This window comes from Marmota marmota, unplaced genomic scaffold (genome assembly GCF_001458135.2).
Source record: "Marmota marmota marmota unplaced genomic scaffold, marMar, whole genome shotgun sequence".
Classification (NCBI taxonomy): domain Eukaryota; kingdom Metazoa; phylum Chordata; class Mammalia; order Rodentia; family Sciuridae; genus Marmota; species Marmota marmota.
The window spans coordinates 21,107,526-21,125,818 of NW_025999932.1; the positions used below are offsets into that span (position 1 = coordinate 21,107,526).

At 33.5% G+C, this 18,293-nt stretch overlaps 1 long non-coding RNA gene across 10 annotated transcripts in view; it reads left to right on the forward strand.

Annotated features, from left to right (window-relative positions):
- Positions 1 to 18,293, forward strand: part of LOC125616089 — a 307,484-nt gene that overhangs the window by 34,968 nt on the left and 254,223 nt on the right. For 7 of the 10 annotated variants that reach the window (XR_007346710.1, XR_007346713.1, XR_007346711.1 and 4 more), the window contains 2 exons: positions 3,567 to 3,658; positions 10,733 to 10,862. This is a non-coding gene — a long non-coding RNA (uncharacterized LOC125616089). The remainder of the gene's footprint in view (positions 1 to 3,566; positions 3,659 to 10,732; positions 10,863 to 18,293) is intronic. The other 3 variants (XR_007346705.1, XR_007346708.1, XR_007346704.1) reach the window with 1 other exon arrangement.

An 18,293-nucleotide genomic window follows, 5' to 3' on the forward strand; every position in this document is an offset into this window, starting at 1 on the left:
CATCCACTGTGAAAATTTTCCTTCATGGTGTGTAGGGGAAAAAAATAAAAAATTTTAAATCATGTTTATTTTTTATCTAAAATAAGAATAAACTTCAGTAAAATCAATTCACAGTTATACAGATGTGTATTTTATAAGCAAATATAAATTTTAAGATGAAGAACTGAAATGATTATTATAGTTAGCAATTTAATCTTTTTAAAAATATAAAANAGCGACAAAACTTCTGAAACGGAAATGAGGAAAAACACTCCATTCACAATATCCTCAAAAAAAATAAAATACTTGGGAATCAACCTAACAAAAGAGGTGAAAGATACCTCTTTTATTGTTTCTCTTGCTGAGAGAAGAGAAGTAGAAGAAGATCTTAGAAGATGGAAAAATATACCCTGTTCATGGATAAGCAGAACTAACATCATCAAAATGGCGATATTACCAAAAGTTCTCTATAGGTTTAATGCAATGCCAATCAAAATCCCAACGGCATTTCTTGTAGAAATGGATAAAGCAATCATGAAATTCATATGGAAAAATAAAAGATCCAGAATAGCAAAAGCAATTCTAAGCAGGAAGTGCCAATCAGGCGGTATAGTGATACCAGACTTAAAACTATATTACAGAGCAATAGTAACAAAAACAGCATGGTACTGGTTCCAAAACAGGAGGGTGGACCAATGGTACAGAATAGAGGACACAGAGACTAATCCACAAAGCTACAACTATCTTATATTTGATAAAGGAGCTAAAAGCATGCAATGGAGGGAGGATAGCATCTTCAACAAATGGTGCTGGGAAAACTGGAAATACATATGCAACAAAATGAAACTGAATCCCCTCCTCTCGCCATGCACAAAAGTTAACTCAAAGTAGATCAAGGAGCTAGATATCAAATCAGAGACTGCGTCTGATAGAAGTAAATTTTAATTATAAGTTAATCCAACTGTGTGACACTTATGAACCAGCAAATTTATGGAACTCAGATATTGCTAGACTCTGTATTCTGTTCCATTGACCTTATATCCATCTTATGTCAATTCCAGACTATCTTGATTATTTTAGATTTAGAGATTCCCTACATAGTTTTTTCTAAAAATTCAGAAAAAAAGAATTTTGTATGTTCTTCATACAATTTAAGTTATATCTAAAATTATACACATATAATTTTATACATATATATATATTTGTAACAGTGAATATATATATTCACTGTTATAAATTACAAATATTTTTGGCCTGCATAATTGTGTGGAACCATGCAGCCATAAAGAAGAACATTTTATGATTTTCTATCTTACTGTTAAGTTAGAGTAAGATATTAATGTCATCACATGATAGGACAGTGTAACAAGAAGACAAGAAACAAGTTATAAATTACATTTGTCATTTAATCAATGTTCTTCCACATGCATGTTTTAACACAAAATATATGGTTTTAGGAATGCAGATAAACAATGTGTCTGTACTACAAAAGTCAAAAATCTATTAGACAGAGGCGCAAGGATAAATGTAGCTAATTGAAATACTATTAAATATTCTAAAGGAATAAAATTGGGTGGTACAAAAGGAAGGATGGAAGGGGAACATTTTATTCAAGTGATTAGAGAATTTTAGACAAGAACAAAGGTGCTGAGCTAGGAGAACGTTGGATCAATATGAGAAACATAAACCTTACGGACTCGCAGAATACGATGAGATAGCAAATGTGAAAGGAAATGAATCTGGAAATGTAGTTTCAGATCAAGTAAAAAAGGGTCTCTTAGGCCCCAGCAATTATTCTGGGTTTGTGTTTGTTTTCTAATTTATTAGGAAATCTTTGGAGAGTTATAAGAAAAAAACGTATATATAATTAGAGTTCTTTTTAGCTAACAGAATACATAAAATATTTGGCATAAAGAATAGCATTTTCTTTGGCTCAGTAATCTGAAATCTGGTGAAATGAAGGTTTATTTTGCTATATACTATCATCTGGGTCAGACTAACTGGTAGCTAGAGGATCCAATATAGAAATGGATCTCATATATAGGTGCTTGCAAGTGTTAGCATTCTACTGGAAACCCAACTGGTGCTGAGGGTCAGGGGTCTCTGTCACTCTCCGTGTGAATATCTCCAGATGGGCTTCCTCACTGGGCTGCTCCAGTTTCCTCACAATGTGATAGCTGGGCATAAGGTGAACATCCCAAGAGACTGAAAGTAGAAAATACCAGCTTTTTTTAGACTTGTTTCAGAAACCGACACATTGTTTCTATGATATTATATCAGATGAGTATATAGCATCCAAGTGTCATGGTAAGATATTGTCGGTCTAGGGATGAGTATCAAAGAATTTTGTTACCTTATTTTTTCCCTTCTGACCAGTGATTATTTACATTCCTACCACATGTAATATAGAGTCACCCTACCCAAGAAATTCCATAATTTTTATTCCAACACAGCATTAGGAACAAGGTCAAGCACTAAGATCTCATCATCTAAATCATGTATAGATACTTTCCCTGGTTATATTTCTGCAACTGCGAATCTCCTTCCCATAAAGCCCTAGCAAATGAAGAGGTAAGCTATCTGCCTCCAATGAACCCAATATTACTTGGTTAGGTATGAAATAATTGTTGAAGAGGGCAGGGTGGATAAGAGACACAGTATAGTCACTGTCCATAAGTAGTCTTAAAACCAGCTGGAAAAATGTTGCTAGTTTATTTACTGGATCACAGTGGTACTTCCTATGAATGATTCTTTAAGGCTTGTGACTTCTCCCTTTTTCTTTTTTGTTTGTTCCTCCAAAATATCCTTCATTTTCCGTAAGATGTAGCTCATGTTTGTTACTAGGGAGCTTTTCCTCACCCTGTTTTCTGAGCATCTAAGTTCAAGAGATGAAGGTCTGTTTTCATTTTGTACTTTCTCTGTTACTTTCAATGTAATCCGACAGGGCTTCCACCAGAAAAAAAAAATCATCATTTTGCAATTTTTATTGCTCTTTATTCCATCAGATAGAAGCCATACCATAAATCTCACTGAGATAAACTTTACTATCCCTTGAAATCATTGTGAAGTTGCTGTAGAGCAAGGACAATTAATTGAGCTTGGGATTTATCATGCACTGACATTCAGATGCTTGAAGAAGAGGTGGGTTAGGGCTGGCATATCCTTGTTATTGCACTGTAAGGGTCTCCTCAGTGTGATCTCTCCATGTGGGTTAGTTTTGGCTTTGTTATATCATGGAAACTGGGTTCCAAGTTTGAGTAGCCTAATAGAACCATGTGTGATTTTACAACCTAGTCCTGGACTTTACAAGAAATAATTTGCTTCATAGATACAAGGCTTCCAGGATTAATGAAAAGGCAACAGATGCACCATCTGTTATTATGAGGATTATCAAGATCATATTCCCAGAGAGCATGCAGAATAAGACAGTGTTGTGGTCATTTGGGAAAAAAAAAAAAACTATCTGCTTCAGATTTAAACTAAACGATTAAAACAAAAGATAAAATACACAGCAGGTTTTTAAAAAGGTAGAAGTTTTTTTTTTTAAATTTGTTAATTTTTTGTTTTGTCTCATTTTAACAATTCAGATAGGTGGGCCTGGCCTGACACCAAGATGAAGACATTCTCAAAAGTTGGCTGTTATCTCTGGGCTTCTCTAGAAGATGCTATATTCCTGAAGGTGGGTAAAGGTCCAGAGCATGTATGTCACGTTCCTTTTAAGGGGAACATTATACTTCACTCCTCATTTAATTCTAAAACACTAGGTCAGGTCCTACTGAGGTTCAGGAAAGGTGGGACACAGTCCTCAATAGGACAACCATGTGTCTTACACAAGCCTAGTGTTTCTGTTATTGAAGATAAAAGTTGATATTGTTGGAAAGCTAGTAGTTTCTTCACAAGTAGCATAATCCGCTGCTTATTTCAAATTATAAACTTGATCCTACTGGAAGACTATGCTGGAAATTGTTAGTAAGGGTAGAAATAGAGGCCATATTAGAAGCACATTGCATTCATGGAGGAACCAGTTCATGTTGGCTTGAACTGGGTGGTAACCATAGAACCTGGGTATAGATTGTTGGATTGACTATTAAGATGTACATTGGTATTATTACTGAGAACAATGTTTCTTGAGGGATGGGATTGAAATTGATATTTTCATTTTCTTATGTATTAATATTCTGGTAATTCTTTGAGTGGAAATGGCAAGTTAAAATTTTGTTAAATTGATATAGGAGTCAAAGGGAAAATCATGGACAAAATTTTAATGGGAGATCAGTAGTATGCAGATATTTTCAACTGAAGTATTGAAAATTAAATGGGTGGAACTGGGAAATATCATGTTAAGTGAAATAAGTCAGTCCCTCAAAACCAAAGGCTGAATGTTCTCTCTGATAAGTGTAGGCTGACTTAAAATAAGTGGGGATTGGGGGTGGGGAGGAAGAATAGAAGTCCATTGGATTAGACAAAGGGGAATGAAGGGAATGGAGGGAGGATGGGAACATGAGAGACAGTGGACTGAATTGGACATAACTTTCCTGTGTTCACATAGGAATACATGACCAGGGTAACTCCTCCACATCTTGTACAACTATAAGAATGGAAGTTATATACCATGTTGTATAATATGTCAAATTACACTCTACTGTTATGTATATCTAAAAAGAATAAATAAAAAATAAATTAAAAAATTTTTTTTAAAGACTATAAACTTTCCTTGGTCAGCTTTACATACCAGGAAATCACTTGTGAAGAAATTGATGGAGAAAAACTAGGAGGGTAATGTGGCTGTTGGTATAGACCATGGGAAGCCACCTGAGAGGATCAAAGAAGAAAGGAAGACTGAGGCTGCTAAACTCTGTTCCTAGGGATTTAGGTGTGTGCTCATTACAGCAAGGAATGCCAGGATATTATTTGTTCAAGATTTGTGGAAAGGTCTTGATTAAATTTCTTCTCCCATTTGTATTTCTATGTCCTTGCTTGATGCTCATTTTAAATATCTCTTTCTCAAAGAGAATCATACATATTAACCAAACATTAAAAAAGTTATTTTCTTTTCTCTTACAGAATCTATTTATTTTTTGTACAATACTTAGATTATTTATATATTTATTTATTTATTTGAAGTATTGGTGATTGAACCCATGCACTGCAATCGTGAGCTACAACCACAGCCCTTTTTAAAAAAATATTTTTTAAAATTTGGAACAGGGTCTCACTGAATTGCTGAGGCTGGCCTTGAATTTGAATCCTCCTATCTCTCAGCTTTCTGAGTTACTGGGATTACAGATGTGCACCCCACTTACCCCATTTTTCAATGTGAATGTTTAACATTCAAAATGTCTGTTTTACCTAGCATATTACATCTTAGAATATGGAATTTCTACTTTGAATACAATTGGGAATTCATTGACAATTGGGTTTGAACCACTGGGTACATTGTTTGGAGTTTCTTCTTTGTAAATTTCTTTCTACATACTGCGGCTACATAATAAAAGGAAGGGACCATGTCCCAAGAATATTGAGAACATGTGACTCAGTTGTTTCAGATTCTATGTGTTACTAAGACATTGATTTTCTCTTTTATCTTTGGAGAATTTTTCTTTAGACACAGCCATCTATGCTATTTCTTCACCATTGAAGTCATAGAATATGAAGAAGCACGAATAGAGCAAAGGACAGTGGAAAAGGAGCCAAGAAACAAATTAGTATAGCTTTTAGTGTTCTTACGCTTGCCAGTGGTCTAGACAAAGGGAGGTCTGAAAGCTTTATATAGACTAACTTAACACATGAATCCACTGGGATTTGGACCGAAGTCATAGCTATTAATAAAATCTGCGCATTACTTGCTTGTATTCTCTAGGTAATCTCCTTTTTGCTTGTATGGCTCTAGAAAATGGGTGTTAGAGGATTCTGATATTTTATGTATAAAATATACATTTAATATTTATAAACCAAATATATTTGCAGTTGTGAAGATAACATACATATGTGAAAGTTACAACAAACCCTAGAACATCAGGATTATTCTCCACAACTTCATATTTTTGAGAGTCTGAATTGATTGACATATGTAAACCAAGGAGACTAGCAAGTAGAAAAACAAGAATTGGGATTCCAGGTCATTTGTAATACAAAAAATATCTGGTCTGCACATTTTATTAATGTACTTTTAATTTGAGGTCAGTAATTCTGATGATAGCATTTATAACAGCATCTCCTTTTTTATTCCAAGTTTTTTAATTATACTGGTTTTGCAAGAAAGGGGCAAGCCCTGAGAAATCAGAACTGTGGGAGGCACTTATTTGTAACAGATGGGATTTAGATATAAGTAGGAAAGAAAGATGGATGTTCAAGGTGCTAGGTATAAAAGGGCAAGTTAAGCCTTATGTTCCCCAACTGCCACTGAAGGAGAGTATAGGTTGAAATTGAGTCAAAAGTGAAGTGAATTTCTCTAAGTCCAGTTGTCTTTCAAGTTTGCATAATATTGTAGCAAAATTTAATCATTAGTGTCAGGAAAACTCAAAATATTTTCCTAGAGTGACTTGACATGTCAATTACAGACCTCCCTTTTTCCCCCTTTCTGAGAAAATAATTGCTTATAGTAAATGTTCTTTTGAAATTTTATTTTAGGATACCCCTTGATACATTTGTCACAAGTTACAAATATACACATCCAGACTATTATGAAAATAAGAAGCCCAGATTCTTGTAGACTAAAACTTTTTTTTAGCCATTTGTTTCATTTTCAGACTTCTCAAGATTTATGAGCTTTTCTCTCTTGAAGTGAACTCTCTATACCTCTCTTCACAAATCAAGTCTATGAAGAACAGAATTCTCTGCAACTTGCCTAAAGTGTAATAAAATCGACCAGAAGAAAGGCAAAAGTTCACTTCTGCAAAATATGAATAATGTTACAGAAGAGAATAACATTCATCGTAGCTCTCCTTCTTACAAATGCCCCTAAAAGAATTTATGGCTCCAGTGAATGACTAGTCTAGTGGGATGCAGCTTCCTGGCCTAAGATGTAAAATATCCTAGGAACATTTATTACTGCTTGACTGAACCTGAGCCTTTTTCAAACTATAGACCTGCAAATCAGAGATATCATGTTGGAAAAAATAGGAAGGCAATTTAAAATAAAATTAAGCTATTGAATTATCATTTGTTCTTTTATCTGATCTACTTCATTTCCTCTGTGAATTCATGAGTAGATTTCAGCTAGACACACACTGACCCCAACAAAGGCATTAAACTGAAAATAGTATCATTTCGTTAGGCTGTTTTATAACAAAGCTTTTTAGACAAGTTGTATTGACCACATACGTTAGCAACTTGTTCATCTGTGTGTCTTTTCAATTTTTGTTACAGAGGGTCAAATGCATGAAACAAAGAAAAAATGACTGAGAGGTTAAGACCACTTGTATATATTTCTTAAAGCTATTTTTAAAGCAAATGTTAAAACTCTACACAAATATATGTATTAACCAGTTATACAACTAACTTTTAGACTTGAAAGCACAGATAATTTGAATTTGATTTATGTCCATAAATTACATATTTTTCCACATTTCATTTCCACATGAATTGTTCAGTGTTAACTTCCTTACATTTTCTATTGAAATCTAGATTTGGGCGAATAGCTCCTATTTCTTTAAGAGATGTGTGCTTTGTTTTCAATTCACAGTACAGACAGATCAATATTTTTTAACCCAAAGGTCAAACCAAAGATTAACAATATTAGTTATACAAAACAGTTATAAACTCATATGGATGTCCAAGTAGGGAGGCATTTAATACAGGAAAAGATAACTATGTAAGAAGAAAAATGAATGGCCAATAAAACCATCAACTTTTATAACAATGAGATATCATTTTATATGTATCATATTAACGTTTATAGAATTATAAGTTTCATTTTGGAGGAAAGTTGCATATTCTAAGCATTCTTGTCAATAATCATATTTATTGTAGTGGAAGGAACTAACACAGATACATTTGCATGATTTCCTTTCTTTATGCATTTAAGCAAGCTACTTAAACTAGGTCTTGGTTTCTTAAGACAGTTAAATTGAAATAATGGTATCTACTTACTAGAGCTATTTCATGGAGTAAGAACAGCAGGAATATTCTTTGTGTAATGCCTACATGTTGGAAGTAGCCATTAAATAGTATAATTATATCTTCTAGAAAGAACTAGTGCAGTAAACCTAGTCATGAAGCTCTAAAATGTTCATATCTTTGGTTCAGTAATTCTGTTGGTAGGAATTTATCCTAAGGAAACTATCACACACACACACACACACAATATCAAATTCTATTATAAAATTATACTAAGCTTGTAAAAATAACTACCAACAGAACAATTTTAAATATTTTATGGGTGGATAGGTTTTTATTGAAACTAGTTTTGGTATATATTTTTAACGGTTAAAAAAGTTTGGTATAGATTTCAGGAAATATATAACCCTTGGGAACCTGGGGGAACATGACAGTTTTGTTTTCTTTGCCAGTGGCACCACCCCTCACCTTTGGGCATAGAGGCAACTCTAGATGCCTAAGTACCTCATTTCTGTTTCCTTTATTCTGAGAAGCCTCCCAGTTGTTAAGGAAACTTACAATGTATCTTGTTTTTGTGATGGTTTCAGGTGGGTATAAGCTTATGTATTTTTTCGCTTTTTAAAAAATTAGATAGAACTTTTATTCCCAACAGAAAAACAAAATATTTAATATTTTAAATATTTCTGTACAATAGGAAAAATAAATATTTAGTTAAAATTGTATTTTGCATTTAAACCACAATTTCAGGTAGAAGGGTAACTTGCTATTTCCTTATTTACAAAAGGGACTTGGGGGAGCTGGGACATTGGATACTTTGTTATTTGTTTAGTGTATTTTGACATATTATACATCCCTGAAATATAACTTATTCTAATTAGGATCCCATTCTTGTGGTTGTACATGATGTGGAGTTTTACTGGTCATGTATCATGTATGAATACAGGAAAGTTATATCTGGTTCACTCTACTATCTTTTTTATCAAAGTATTTTTATTCCTTCTCTCTTTTACTATAAATATGGATATTATTATATGTTCAGAAAATTACAAGAAATAATACAGTGATCAGTCAAATACTTAATATGTTCATTCAAAAATTATTTTTCTATATTTGCTTCACTAACAATGCTTATTTATATTTTAAAGTACAATATGGATGACTTCACAGTTCTTTCCTAGATATATCAATATCTCTAAAAATAAAAGTTTCCTTATTTTACTACAGTGCCATTATCACAACTAGAAAGACTGAGAAATGTTTACTAATATTACTAAATATCAATTATATATTAGAGTATTTCAGATATTAAAAAATATCCTTTATAGTTGGTTTGCTAACAACACCTGGTCTCAATCAAGGATCACAAACTGTATTTGATTAAAGCTTTGGATCTTAAGTATCCTAATCTTGAAAAATACAAGTATCATTTTATGATATAGCAAATCTATCAGCAGTAACTATACATTTTCAAAGTTATAACAGAATTGATATCCTTTTCTTGTCTGAATCATATTACATTATGATGACATATAACCACTTTCTCAATTTACTCAATAACTATATATTGAATACTGAGCATGTGTCAGCCATTGGACACTTTAAGCTATGGCAGCAAAAAAGAGAGAAAGATCCGTTTCTCTTCTTCTCTAGATAGTTTTCTATTTCTCTTCATAATGCTAATCCCTCAAAATAGCTGTTTGAACTTTTAAGGACTGTTATTTACTAAATTATATTGATGTGCTTTTTTTTTCATCTTAAGAACAGAAGGTCAGTAAATGCTCAAAAAAGGAAACAGATATAGTGGGTACATTTCTATAACATTGAATTGCATTCCAAACACCTCCTATTATATTTGCAAACAACACTTTTTGAGTGAAGATAATGCATAAGCTTCTCAGAACATCAGCCATAGAAAGGTGGCTGCTCACCAGCAATTTTATATGAGGCAAAGAATGGGTATTTGCAGAGTGTGTGTCTGCCTTGCCACAGATAAACAAGAAAGGCATCTGTGAAAATTATCTTAGTCACATATGAAGGGTTGTTCTTTGCAGTAAGCCATTCCCTGAAACACAAGAGGTTTGGGTAATTTCTTAGCCTCCCCTCTTTTCTATGAGCAATTCTTTATTGTCAGGAGTCGCCATAGTGATTAGAATAATAAACAGATAAAACTATTTTCAATGAAGATGATGTTGGTATCTAGAAGTAACATTTCCATAAAATTACATTTCTCCCTTGAAAAAAAATATAGAGTTTTTCAGAGAAATGATGACAGGGTCGAGAAGAAACAGGACTTTTAAGAGGTTGAGGTGTTGATGAAGCACAGGTCTGAGATGGTAGTTTATTCTCCCCTCCCTTTTTTAATATTTATTTTTTAGTTTAGTTGAACACAATACCTTTGTTTTATTTATTTATTTTTATGTGGTGCTGAGGATCGAACCCAGGGCCTCAACGTGTTCAGCGAGCGCTCTAATGCTGAGCCACAACCCCAGCCTCTGAGATGATAGTTTCTTGAGCATAAGCATAAGCACACAAGAAAAAAAAATCTGTAGAGTTAAACCAAAACGGAAATACATAAAGCAGGACATTTGCAAAGGTATGGAGTTCCTTCAAAGTTCCTAGAAACAACAGCCAATAAAAAGTGAATTATTCTGTGAATGTAACTTTACTTTAACACACAGTTTGTTATGATCTGTAGGGTATCAGTTACAGTCATGTAGAAAATCCCCTTGCTGGAAGCACACTGAGACTGAGATGAAAGGAAACAAACCAACAACAAAAAAGAAAGAATGTTCCATCTTGACCTTAAGGCATACAGCAGAATTGAGGTAATAGGATCTATAATGTTAGAATTCCATCATGTTATACCCATAGCTATCTATACTGTTATATGTTAATGGTTAACATTTTTTTTCTTACTGAAATTAGGAAAAACGGAAAAATACCATACACATTTGAGATGTGTGAAAGAAAAAAATTTCCCTAATGATTTCCTCAAATGTCTAATGATAAAATAGAATGTGTTATTTCTCTTTAATTTTGGCTAAAATATTAACTCAGTAATAGATAACAAATTTTAGGCTAATTGGAGATATCACCATTAAGGAAAAACAAGATGCGTAGCTTTCTATGTAAATAAGTCATGACTGAGAATTAGTGAAATAAATGCTTTAACATCCCAACTATCCAAACAGAGTCCCTTTTAACATCCCTACTTCAATAATTAAATCTACTTTCCTCTAGCACATACATTCAAAATTAATTAAGAAATATCCATTCAAATATGACTCGAGTTATTTAATTATTGTTACTGCAATCTGTAGAAAAACTTCTGTGGAGGAAAATACAGAATTTATATTTGTGTACTGAAATGAAAATAGTGAACTTAGTGAAGTAACTACTCTTTTTATTGAAAATACAAAGATTTTTACCTTAATTCTAAGGTAAACTAAATTGTGTTGTAAAGGTCTGGGTGCAAAGCTATAGTTTCACCACTCTCAAAAACAAATAAACAAAACAAAAACAACAAACATTCAGGCTGGGTGCAGTGGTACACACCTGTAATCCCAAGGGCTCAAGAAGTTGAGCCAGGAGGATTGTCAGGTTCAAAGCCAGCCCCTCAGCAACTTAGCAAGGCCCTGAGCAACTTAGTGAGACCCTCTCTCAAAATAAAAAGGGCTAAGGGTGTGGATCAGTGGTTAAGCACCTCTGGGTTCAATCTCTGATACCCTATTCCCACTCATAAAAGCATTCAAATTTCTAATTTATCAACTTCCAAATGATTTGTGGTAAAATTAAAATAGTTACTAAATGCTGCTTGTGTGAAAAATACCATATTTTTTGCATGTCTACTAGATAGTGCTTCTCACACTTAAAACTAAACATATAAAGATCTGTGGATATATTATTTTAGGGTTCAAAATTGACTGGAATTTTATGTTTCCATTTTGATAATAATATTATGATAATTATATCTAAGCATATTCTTTATCATTTGTATAAGGTCTATTATTTCAGTTTTATAATTGCCTTTGAGTGTGTGATTTTATTGGCTCTAAACAGCACTTGACAAGTTAATGAATGAGTGATTTAGAAATGTGTTTTTTTAAATTTTTTATTCTAATTTTTTATATGTGACACCAGAACACATTACAATTCATATTACACATACAGAGGATGATATTTCATACCTCTGGTTGTATACAAATTATATTCACACTATTCGTGTCTTCATACATGTACTTAGGTTAAAGATATACATCTCATTCCACCATCTTTTTTATCCCCATACCTGCTCCCTTCACCTCCTACCCCTTTGCCTTATCTACAGTTCCTCTAATCCTCCCAGGCTCCCCCTCCCAATCCCATTGTGAATCAGCCTCCTTATATCAGAGAAAACATTTGGCATTTGGTTTTTTGGGATTGGCTAACTTCACTAAGCATTATATTATCCAACTCTATCCATTTACCTGTAAATGTCATGCTTTTATTAAAACTATTTTTTTAAAAAACTAATTTAAAAAATAGTTTTCATTGCTGAGTAATATTTCATTGTTTACATACACCACATTTTCTTTATCCATTCATCTACTGAAGGGCATCTAGGTTGGTTCCGCAGTTTAGCAATTTGAATTGCACTGCTATAAACATTGATGTCGCTGTTTCCCTGTAGTATGCTGTTTTTTTAAGTCCTTTGCATATAGACCAAGGAATGGGTAACTGGGTCAAATGGTGGTTCATTCCCAGTTTTCCAAGGAATCTTCATACTGCTTTCCATATGGGCTGCACCAATTTGCAATCCCACCAGCAGTGTATGAGTGTGCCTTTCCCCCCACATCCTCGCCACCAACATTTATTGTTGTTTGTATTCTTAATAGCTGCCATTCTGACTGGAGTGAGACGAAATTTTAGAGTGCTTTTGATTTGCATTTCTTTAATTGCTAGAGATGTTCAACATTTTTTCATATATTTGTTGATTGATTGTATATCCTTTTCTAAGAAGTGTCTGTTCAGTTCCTTGGCTCATTTATTGATTGTGTTAATTGTTTTTTGGGTGTTTAGTTTTCTGAGTTCTTTATATACCCTTTGTATATTCTACCTGATGTGCAAATGATAAAAATTTGCTCCCAAGCTGTGGGCTCTCTCTTCACCTCACTGATTGTTTCTTTTGCTGAGAAGAAGCTTTTGAATTTGAATTCATCCCATTTATTGATTCTTGATTTTAATTCTTGTTCTATAGGAGTCTTATTAAGGAAGTTGGGGCCTAATTCAACATGATGGAGATTTGGGCCTGATTTTTCTTCTAATAGGTGCACTGTCTCTGGTTTAATTCCTAGGTCCTTGATCCACTTGGAGTTGCATATTGTGCATGGGAGATAGGGGTTTAATTTCATTTTGTTGCATATAGATTTCCAGTTTTTCCAGCACCATTTGTTGAAGAGGCTATCTTTTCTCCAGTGTATGTTTTTGGCACCTTTGTCTAATAGAAGATAACTGTAATTATGTGGGTTAGTCTCTGTGTCCTCTATTCTGTACCATTGGTCTATCAGTCTATTTTGGTGCCAATATCATACTGTTTTTGTTACTATTGCTCTAGTAGAGTTTAAGGTCTGGTATAGTGATGCCACCTGCTTCACTCTTTGTGCTGAGGATTTCTTCAGCTATTCTTGGTCTCTTATTTTTTCCAGATGAATTTCATGATTGCTTTTTCTATTTCTATGAGGAATGTAATTAGGATTTTTAATGGAATTCCATTAAAGCTGTATAATGCTGTTGGTTGTATGGTCATTTTGAAAATATTATTTCTGCCTGTCCAAGAACAAGGGAGATATTTCCATATTCTAAGGTCTTCTTTCCTTTCTTTTTTTTAGCATTCTGTAGTTTTCATTGCAGATGTCTTTCACCTCTTTTGTTAGGTTGATTCCCAAGTATTTTTTTTTTATTTTTTTGAGGCTATTGTAAATGAGGTAATTTTCCTCGTTTCCCTTTTAGAGGATTTGTCACTGATATACAGAAATGTCTTTTATTTATAGGTGTTGATTTTGTATCCTGCTAATTTCTGAATTTATTTTCTAGTTCTAGAAATTTTCTGGTAGAAATTTTTGGGATTTCTAGGTATAGAATCATACCGTTGGCTAATAGTGCTAATTTGAGTTCTTCTTTTCCTATCTGCATCCCTTTAATTTCTTTCATCTGTCTAAATGCTCTGGCCAGTGTTTCAAGACCTATGTTAAATAGAAGTGGTGAAAGAGGGCATCCCTGTCTTATTCCAGTTTTTAGAGGGAATGCCTTCAGTTTTTCTCCATTTAGAATGATGTGGCCCTGAGGCTTAGCATAGATAGCTTTTATGATGTTGAGATATGTTCTTGTTATCCCTAGTTTTTCTAGTGGTTTTGAATATGAATGGATGCTGCATTTTGTCAAATGCTTTTTCTGTGTCTATTGAGATAATCATATGATTCTTATCTTTAAGTCTACTGATGTGATGAATTATATTTATTAATTTTTGTATGTTGAGCCAACCTTGCATCCCTGGGATGAACCCCACTTGATTGTGGTGTGGTGTGCTATCTTTTTGGCATGTTTTTGTATCTGATTTTCCAGAATTTTATTAAGAATTTTTGTATCAATGGTCATTAGAGATATTAGTCTAAAGTTTTCTTTCTTTGATGTGTATTTTCCTGGTCTTGGAATCAGGGTGATATTGGTCTCCTAGAATGAGTTTGGAAGTGCTCCCTCTTTTTCTGTTTCATGAAATAATTTGAAGAGTATAAGTATTAGTTGTTCTTTATAGCTCTTGTAGAACTCAGCTGTGCATCCTTCTGGTCCTGGGTTTTTTCTTGGTTGGTAGTCTTCTGATGGCATCTTCTGTTTCATTGCTTGAAATTGATCTGTTTGAATTGTGTATATACTCTATATAATCCTGATACAATTTTGGCAAATCACATGACTCTAGAAATTTATCAATGCTTTCAATATTGTCTATTTTATCGGAGTACAAATTTTCAAAATAATTTCAAATTATCTTCTGTATTTATGCAGTGTCTGTTGTGATATTTCCTTTTTCATCACCTTATGTTAGTAATTTGAGTTTTTTTCCTTCTCTTTGTTAGCATGGCGAAGGGTTTGTCCATTTTTTTTTTGTTTTTTGAAGAACCAACTTTTTGTTTTGTCAATTTTTTCAATTGTTTCTTTTGTTACAATTTCATTGATTTCAACTCTGATATTAATTATTCCCTATCTTCTGCTGCTTTGGTGTTGATTTGTTCTTCTTTTTCTATCACTTTGAGCTGTAATGTTAGGTCATTTATTCGTTGACTTTTTCTTCTTTTAAGGAATGAACTTCATGCAATAAACTTACTTTTTAATAATGCCTTCATAATGTCCCAGAGATTTTGATATGTTGTATGAGTATTTTCATTTACCTCTAAGAATTTTTTAACTCTCCTCTCTGATGTCTTTTGCAACCCATTGTTCATTTAGTAGTATAGTACTTAGTCTCTGGAAATTTGAGTAGTTTTTATTTTTTATTTTATCATTGATTTCTAATTTCATTCCATTGTGATCTGATAGAGTGCAAGGATAGCATCTCTACTTTTTTTGTATTTGTTAAGAGTTGCTCTGTGGCATAATATATAGTCTGTTCTAGAGAAGGATCCATGTGCTGCTGAGAAGAAAGTGTACTTGCTTGTTGAAACATGAAATATTCTATTTCGTATTTTTTTAAGTGTCAGTTAAGTCTATGATATTGATTGTATTATTGAGTTCCTTCAGCTTTTGTTTGAAATATCTATCCAGTGGAGAAAGAGGTATGTTAAAGTCACCCAGAGTTATTGTGTTGTGGTCAGTTTGACTCTTACACTTGAGAAGAGTTTGTTTGGTGAACACAGATGCTCTATTTTGGAGGAAATATATATTTATAATTGTTATGTCTTGTTGGTGTGTGGTTCCATTGAGCAGTGTGAAATGTCCTTCTTTACCTCTTTTAATTAAGGTTAGCTTAAAGTCTACTTTATTTGATACAAGGATGGAAATCCCTGCTTGCTTCTGCAGTCCATGTGAGTGGTATAATTTTTCCCAACCTTTCACCTGTAGTCTGTGTATGTTTTTTACTATGTTATGAGTCTCTTGGAGGCAGCATATTGTTGGGTCTTTTTTTTAAAACTCATCAGCTAGCCTATGTCTTTTGATTGGTGAGTTTAGGCCATTAACATTCAGGGTTATTATTGAGACATGATTTGTATTCCCAGTCATTTTTGTTTATTTTTGTTATTTAATTTGACTTGGTTTCTCTTTTGATTTGTTTTCCTTTAGTGCAATACCTCCCTCTGTTGATTTTATTCATTGTTTTTCATTTTCTCTTCAAGGAATATTTTGCCAAGGAAGTTCTGTAGTGCAGGATTTCTAGCTGTAATTTCTTTAACTTTTGTTTATCATGGAAGGTTTTTATTTCATTATCAAATCTAAAGCTTGATTTTGCTGGATATAAGATTTTTTGTTGGCACCCATTTTCTTTCAAAGCTTGATATATGTTGTTTCAGGATCTTCTAGCTTTCAGGGTCTGGGTTGAAAAATCTGCATATAACCTAATTTGTTTTTCCTTATATGTAATCTGATTCCTTGCTCTCGTGGCTTTTAATATTCTCACCTTTTTCTGTGTGTTAGACATTTTCATTGTAAAGTGCCTTTGTTTGGATCTATTGTGATTTTATACATTTTGTGTCCTGTAAGTCTCTTGGATTTGGTTTTCCAATTTGTTCTTCATGTTTGAAAAATTTTCTGATATTATTTCATTGAATAGATTGCTTATTCCTTTGGTTTGGAACTCTATGTCTTCCTCTATCCCAATAACTCTTAAATTTGGTCTTTTTATGCTATCCCATATTTCTTGAATGTTCTGCTCATGGTTTCTTACCATTTTCACTGTGTGGTCTACATTCTTTTCAAGATTATATATCTTGTCTTCATTGTCTGAGGTCCTATCTTCCAAGTGGTCTAATCTGTTGGTGATGCTTTCAATTGAACTTTTAATTTGATTTATTGTTCCTTTAATTTCAAGGATTTCTGTTTGGTTTTTCTTTAGAACCTCTCTCTCCTTATTGAAATACCCCTTTGCTTTCTGTATTTGTCGATGTAGCTCTTTGTTGAAATGACATTTTTCTGTCTTTATTTGCTCTCTTATATCATCCTTTAATTCACAGAGCATTTTAATTAAGTATATCCTGAACTCACTCTCTGTAATTTCATCTGCTGTGCTGGCCGTGGATTCTAATAATGTGGTATCTTGATGTATTTCGGGCACTTTCTTCCCTTGTCTTTTCATGTTGCTCTTGTGTCTTCCCTTCTATCAGTGTGATCCAAGCTGTTACCGTTTTCACCCTATCGACTTATGGTGCTCCTGTAGGCTTCCAATACTTCTCCTTTGAGGGGTAGGGCAATGTTAACAGATCCCAGTATAAACAGTACAGCACCCAAAAACAAATAGTTGCTAGTAGACATTTACAATTTGGTCACAATGTACAGAAATGGTGAATTCAATTATTATCTACAATATAATCAGTAGGTTTGTAAAGAAGTCTACAGTTTCTAATGGTGGACAAAGAACCAGGGGTAAGATGTAGGAAGATATGCTGAGGAGGTAGATGGTGAGGATATAGAGTTATTATATCTTAGGAAATATGAAAGAGTAATCTAAAGAAGAAGGTTAGTGGCAGGAGAATAGAGAAGAAGTAATTTGGGGTAGACATGTAAGAGAGAAGACAGTAGAGTACATAAAACAGACACACATATATATTAAGAAAAATTAAAAATGTTAAAATAGTAAAAATTAGAGGACAAAAAGAAAAATAAAAGAATATATAACACAACTGTAATACTATTCAGATGTCTCAGACCTCAAAATCCTAATTCATGCAAAATTCTTGTTTCACATATATCGGGGATATGAGGGCGGGAGAATAGAGAGGGAGAAGAAAAGAAAAAAAAATCTTGAAGGAAGAAACAAGATTGTTTTGGTTGGAGATCAGTATCTTTCCTGCTTCCCTTCTCATCCAATAGGTGGGTTTGTCTGTTGTTAGCTGGTATGTCCACCCTCACGATGGTGAAGGTAACCAGGGAGAGAGAATTGGTCCTGGGTGGAGCCCACCTGGAAGTGGGGTGTGGCACCCCCAGTCCCTGAAGGGAGACTGCACTTCAGGGATCTCTTTTTGGCCCTGCTCCTGTGATGTGAGTATCTGGTCCTATTTTTTTTTTTTTTTTAT